Source organism: Henckelia pumila, chromosome 3 (assembly GCF_033568475.1).
Source record: "Henckelia pumila isolate YLH828 chromosome 3, ASM3356847v2, whole genome shotgun sequence".
Lineage (NCBI taxonomy): Eukaryota > Viridiplantae > Streptophyta > Magnoliopsida > Lamiales > Gesneriaceae > Henckelia > Henckelia pumila.
Genome location: NC_133122.1, coordinates 131,122,744 through 131,129,690, shown reverse-complemented (window position 1 = coordinate 131,129,690; position 6,947 = coordinate 131,122,744). Strand labels below are relative to the sequence as shown.

At 34.6% G+C, this 6,947-nt stretch overlaps 1 non-coding gene across 1 annotated transcript; it reads left to right on the top strand.

Moving 5' to 3' along the window:
- The first annotated feature begins 628 nt into the window (after window positions 1-628).
- LOC140894193 (small nucleolar RNA R71) lies at window positions 629-739 on the top strand. The gene has a single exon (XR_012153739.1). It is a non-coding gene; the product is annotated as a small nucleolar RNA R71 (small nucleolar RNA).
- Window positions 740-6,947: the final 6,208 nt, after the last annotated feature.

Here is a 6,947-nt window from a genome sequence, read left to right as displayed (position 1 = left end):
AATGTATGCATGAATTTAATCTTCAATATATTTTCTTAGAGGTGGGATATAAGGAGCATAACCTTGATGATTTTGGTTATTTTGAAAAGGTTGTTGTGAAGGTTGTGCATTATTATCGTTCCTTCAAATAAAATTAGGATGATTTCTCCAACCAGGATTATAGGTTTGTGAAAAAGGATCTAATGTTGGTTTTTTAAAATTGTTAACATAATTGGTTTGTTCATGGAGACATTCTTTAAATGAAGGTAAAGTAGGACAATTTTTTGTAAGATGATCATGTGTATCACATATATAACAAACAATTTCTTGAACACTTTTTAATTGATCACTCCTTTTCATTTCTAATGACTCGATTTTTCTTGCTAAAGATGCAAGTTTGGCTTGAATATCTACATCATCTTTAAGATGATAAATACCAACCTCATTTGTTGAATTATTGGTTTTACTTGGTGGTTCAATTGAGCCTATATTATCCCAATTTTGAGCATTTTCTACTAATGACTCCAAATATTTCATAGCTTCATTTGGGTTTTTATCTTCAAAAGTTTCATTACACATGAATTCTATCATTTGCCTATTTTTAGGTATTAAACCTTCATAAAAGTGAGAAACTATCCTCCATATTTCAAAACCATGATGTAGGCATGTATCAAGTAACTCTTTATATCTATCCCAACATTGATAAAATGTTTCCCCTTATTTTTGAGAAAAAGTTGTAATTTGTCTTTTAAAAGAGTTTGTTCTATGGGAAGGGAAAAACTTTTTTAAAAATTGTTGTTGCATTTCTTCCCATGATCTTATTGAACTTGATCTCAAATTTTGCAACCATGTTTTAGCTTTATCTTTTAAAGAAGAAGGGAAAAGCTTTAATCGAATAATATCCATGCTACAATTTTGATTATTATAAGTGTTGCAAACCTCCTCAAATTCTCTTAAATGCAAATATGGATTTTCAGAATCTAGGCCATGAAAATTTGGTAAAAGTTGAATGATTTGTGGCTTAAAATTGAAATTAGACGCATCAGGAGGAAAAACTAAACAAGATGGTGTACTAGTTCTTATTGGATTCATATGGTGCCTAAGTGTTATTGGTTGTTTATGTTCTTGATTATTATTATTATCATCTTGATTATTAGAATTATCCTCCATGTTTAAAATATTTTCAAATACTCAAACAAGTCTACCACTTTATTTACGACTCCAAACAATCATACAATTAAAAACAACATACTATTCACATAAATAACATAAATAACAAAAATTAAACTTAATTTATACCTTCCCAGCAACGGCGCCAAAAACTTGCTACAACTTAAATTGTAATTTACCCAAGTGTAGGTTGTCTGCAAGTAATATACTCGTGAGTACGAGATCGATCCATGGAGAGGATGCTGTAAGTTTAATTTTAGCAATGATATATTATAGATGGAAATATTATTATAAAACTTCAAATACACAAATTATAAAATTGTCAAGACTTCAAAGGTTCATTGTTGGTTTATTTAAGATTTCTTAACAAAAATAAATAAAAGAAACTAAAATAAGAATAAACATAAGAGAACAATTAAATATTTAAACAAATATATCATATAATATAGTTCCCACTATATTAATATCAGATTAACCGATATTTAATACATGTTACCCATAATATATATATATAAATGCATAAATATAAATTGATATAAAAGTAAATGTTAGATCAAATCACAATATTTCATTTAGAACAATCGGCAGAGCCACGCTATTGTCTAAATAAAATATATGACTTTTTTATGTTAGTTACGAGAAAGTAAATGTTAGATGCGAGAAAGTAAATGTTAGTTGCGGAAAAGTAAATGTTAGATGCGAAAAAGTAAATGTTAGTTGCGGAAAAGTAAATGTTAGTTGCGGAAAAGTAAATGTTAGATCAAATCACAATATATTATTTAGAACAACCGGCAGAGCCACGCTATTGTCTAAATAATATATATGACTTTATTATAAATTGATACATATATTTATAGTATATAACTATTGTAGTATTTATTGTATCATATTAGACAACAAATCAAGGTAACCACATTCAAGGTACCAAGTATTTGATGTAAATAGATAACAATAAATCATCCAAATTATACCTACAAATAAAGATCAATTAGTAAAAATAAAAATAGAAAAGGAAAGAATATACAAATTATAAACAATCTTACTTGACCAACAATGAAACCTTTTCACTTGACATAAAATGATTTAGCTTGCCATGAACATAAGACTCAAGAGTAAGGATAAAATAAATTTCTTACTTAATCTTGGAGAAATATGCACACTCAAACTCTTATTCTTACACACACAATATTTATTTTACAAGTGAGGAATTTCTCTACACTTTTGCACACTACAAAGCTTATACAACACATCTATTTATAGGCCAAATGAGAGAAAGAGTCCAAGACTCATTAAATGTGTAATAGTAAAGTTGGTGGGTGCTTGTCTCCTTGAATGTCAATACCTTGATCCAACTTTAATTGGCATGTTTGATGCCTTAGACTTCCGATTTGGCTTCTGCACAAAACATATAACACGTAGCCCTTTGTCTGTATATGTGTTTTGACAAATCATTCACCCCTTTTGGATAAAATATGAAATACTTATGATATTTTGACTCCAAGCTGGTCATAGTAAAAGTAAATCTGTCACCATTTTGATGTTTGATTATTTTGATCATCTTAATGAGGTTTTTGGAATTTCTTGTATTCTACAAAGTTGAAGATGCCTCTTTTGTGATTCTACAGGATTTGAGATTACTCCAATATGACCTTTGTAGCTTGAGTAATTTTATTTTTACCAAACCTGCGCAAAACATAAAATACAACATTTTTAGTAAAATATTTAAATATAAACACAACACTAAAATAATACAACTTCATAATTTTAATGAAACTTTAATTTTAAAACACACTTTTTAACATATAAATAATTACAAATTTTAAGTTTCATCATGACCCTCATGGAGTCGGTAAACGAGTCAAAGTACAGAACTAGCATATAGAGTCTCCATAATGTTTCAAGTAGTAAGGACTAATGGTGTACAACCAAAACCACGGACTTATCCACTCAATGAGTGAAAACCACTTAGAAAGTCCGAATAGGGTAGTTCGGTCATCCATCAAATGAATATCCATTTGCATGCTTCAAACATCTCTATGTTTCATACCAATGAAACGTGGTACTCGGCATCGCAAATGCTAGTCTCAATCTCGAGTGATCCTTATCCTTATTGCGGACGACTCAATTGACTAGGAACTGGTTTAGAATATACAGTGATTTACAAGATGTGTTTCATGATAGTCATCCATATCCACTATCACATCTTACATGCACTTTAGTATATTCAAGGTCTTTATCTAAACATCGTATAGTACGTCACAACATAACAATATGATAAAAGATAAATTAAATGCCAATGAAGAGTGTAAATTATATTAAACAAAGATTTTTTACAAATAGATTCATAAAGGCCATTAGCCACAAGTTGGCTAGCAGAGCACCCACTCTTTCAATCTCCCACTTGCCCTAAAGCCAACTAGTCATACTACGTAGTCCCATTGCTTCACGAAGTTTGTCAAATAATGGTCCTGGCAAGGGCTTAGTAAGTGGATCAACGATATTGTCTGCAGAGGCCACTCTCTCGACAGTAATATCTCCTCTTTCCACGATCTCCCGGATGATGTGGTATTTCATCAGTATGTGTTTGGATCTTTGATGAGACCTTGGTTACTTTGCATGAGCAATGGCACCAGTGTTGTCACAGTACACCGGGACTAGACCAACAGCTTTAGGAATGAACCCCAACTCTTGGACGAAATTCCTCATCCAAATGGCCTCTTTAGCAGCAGCTGATGTTGCAATGTACTTTGCCTCAGTGGTGGAATCCGCTGGTGTGCTGCTTGGAACTCTTCCAAGAGACAGCACCGCCATTGAGCATGAATACAAATCCAGAGGTTGATTTCGAGTCATCCACGTTGCTTTGGAAGCTAGAGTTGGTATAGCCTTCCAACTTCAATTCTCATCTCCCATAAACCATGAATATATTCTTAGTCCTTCTCAAGTACTTAAGAATATCCTTCACAGCTTTCCAATGCATTTGACCGGGGTTGGCCTGATATCTGCTCATGACACTCAGAGCAAAGGCTACATCCGGTCTTGTAGATATCATCCCATATATGATACTACCTATAGCTAACGCATATGGTACGTATGTCATTTTCTCTATCTCTTCGTCAGTCTTGGGAAACATTGACTTGGATAGAGAAACTCCATGACACATAGGTATATGTTCTCTCTTGGACTCATCCATAGAGAACCTCTTCAATATGGTGTCGATGTAGGTCGCTTGAGTGAGTAATATCATTCTCTAGACCTATCTCTATAGATCTGTATTCCTACAATATAGGACGCCTCACCCAAGTCCTTCATCGAAAATCTACCTGATAACCATATCTTTGTTGACTGCAACATCCCTACATCATTCCCAATGAGTAGGATGTCGTCAACATAAAGAACTAAGAATGTCACAGCATCTTTAACTACTTTCTTGTACACGCACGGTTCCTCCGGGTTCTTGATGAAACCAAAGTCTTTTATTGTTTCATCAAATTTTTGGTTCCAACTTCTTGACGCCTGTTTGAGACCATAAATTGATCTCTGAAGTTTGCATACCTTATTCTCGCTTCCCATGGATGTGAATCCCTCGGGCTGCATCATATAGATCTCTTCCTTAATGTTTCCATTAAGGAACACAGTCTTCACATCCATCTGCCATATCTCATAGTCATACCATGCTACTATGGCAATTAAAATTCTTTTGGACTTGAACATTGCGACTGGTGAAAAGGTTTCATCATAGTCAACACTTTGTCTTTGTGTATAACCTTTTGCAACCAATCGTGCCTTGTAGTTCAGCACCTTGCCATCAGGCCCAAGTTTTCTCTTGTAGATCCATTTACACCCTATAGGAACAATTCCATCGGGAGGATATACTAAAGACCAAACTTGGTTTGCATGCATGGAGTCTATTTTAGACTGCATGGATTCAAGCCATAAATTTGAATCGGCATCAAAAATTGCCTCCTTGAAGTTTTTGGATCACATCCAATGATGGGTTCACTTTGATCCCCTTCAAGTAGGAGATTAAGTCGAACAGGAGGTCTAGAAGCTCTTTCGGATTTTCTAAGAAGTGGCGTGTCATTTATTGGTTCCTGAGGTGTGGGATCGTAATTTTGTATCTCGGGTTCTTCTCAAACTTCTTCGAGTTCCATCATCTTGCCTTTTCTTTCAAGTAAGAACTCCTTCTCCAGGAAGGTGACATTCCTAGAAACAAACACTTTTGTTTCAGTAGGATGATAGAAGTAATATCCGATCGAATTCTTCGGATACCCTACAAAATAACACAAAGTGGATCGACTATCCAACTTATCTCCCACTGTCTGCTTCACGTAAGCAGGACATCCCCAAATCCTCAAGTACGAAAACTTAGGAGTTTTGTCAGTCCATAATTCGTATGGAGTTTTATTCACTGCTTTAGTGTGGACATTGTTCAACAACAATACCTCCGTTTCAAGTGCATAGCCACAAAACGAAGATGGGAGCTCAGTGAAGCTCATCATAGATCGAACCATGTCCAACAGAGTTCGATTACGACGCCCTGCTACACCATTAAGCTGAGGTGTGGCAGGAGGAGTCCACTGAGAAAGAATTTCATTTTCTTTCAGATAGTCTAAAAAATCAGTACTCAAGTATTCACCGCCTCGATCAGATCAAAGTGCTTTAATACTTTTACCTAGCTGATTTTCTACTTCAGTCTTGAATTCTTTGAACTTTTCAAATAATTCAGACTTATATTTCATTAAATATAAATACCCATACCTAGAATAATCATCAGTAAAGGTAATAAAGTAGGTGTGACCATATTTAGTACCAATACTAAATGGACCACAAACATCTGTATGGATCAGATCCAATAGATTTTGACTATGCTTAGGCTTTCCCTTAAAAGGTGTTTTAGTCATTTTTCCTTTCAGGCAAGACTCACAAGTAGGTAGAGAGTTTATATCTGACATATCAAACATGCTCTCTCCCACTAGCTTGTTCATCCTCCGTGAAGAAATACGACCTAGCCTAGCATGCCAAAGGTTTGCTGGGTTTTGACTATTGTTTTTTCTTTTCACTATTGTTGCCGGTTTATCAACATAATTGACTGGTACGTCTTTTAATTTTAAGTTATATAGATCATTTTCAAGTTGTCCACATCCAATCAAACATTCATTCTTGTAAATATTACAAATCTCATTCACAAAATTGCAAGAAAAACCATCTCTATCAAGCATAGAAGCTGAAATAATGTTTTTAACCAAATCTGGCACAAATAAAACATCTCTCAGAAATAACTTAAAATTGTTCTGCAAAATTAAACAAACATCTCCCACAGCTTTGGTTTCAACTCTGGAACCGTTTCCGAGCCTCAAATGGGTCTCACCCATCCTCAACTTACGACTTCTTGACATCACCTGCAAATCATTGCAAATGTGAGATCCATATCCGGTATCCAATACCCAAAAGTAGTATTAAGTGAAACATTTATTTCAATATAAAACATACCCTTCGCAGTTCGCAACTGCTCGAGATATTCCTTGCAGTTATGTTTCCAGTGACCGGGTTTCTTGCAGTGATGACAAACATCTTAAGACTTGTCCATGTTAGAAGCTTTGGTCTTGTGCTTCTTTTTGGGCCCAGTTTTCTTGGGTGGAGCAGAACGTTTCTTACCCTTTGCACTTGGACCCTTCTTAGCAAAAGAAGAGGAGCCCACCAAGAGAATCGGTTTATCCTTCTTGAATGTGGCCTCATAAGTGACAAGCATATTGACCATCTCTTCAAGGGTGGCCTCTAGCTTGTTCATATTAAAGTTT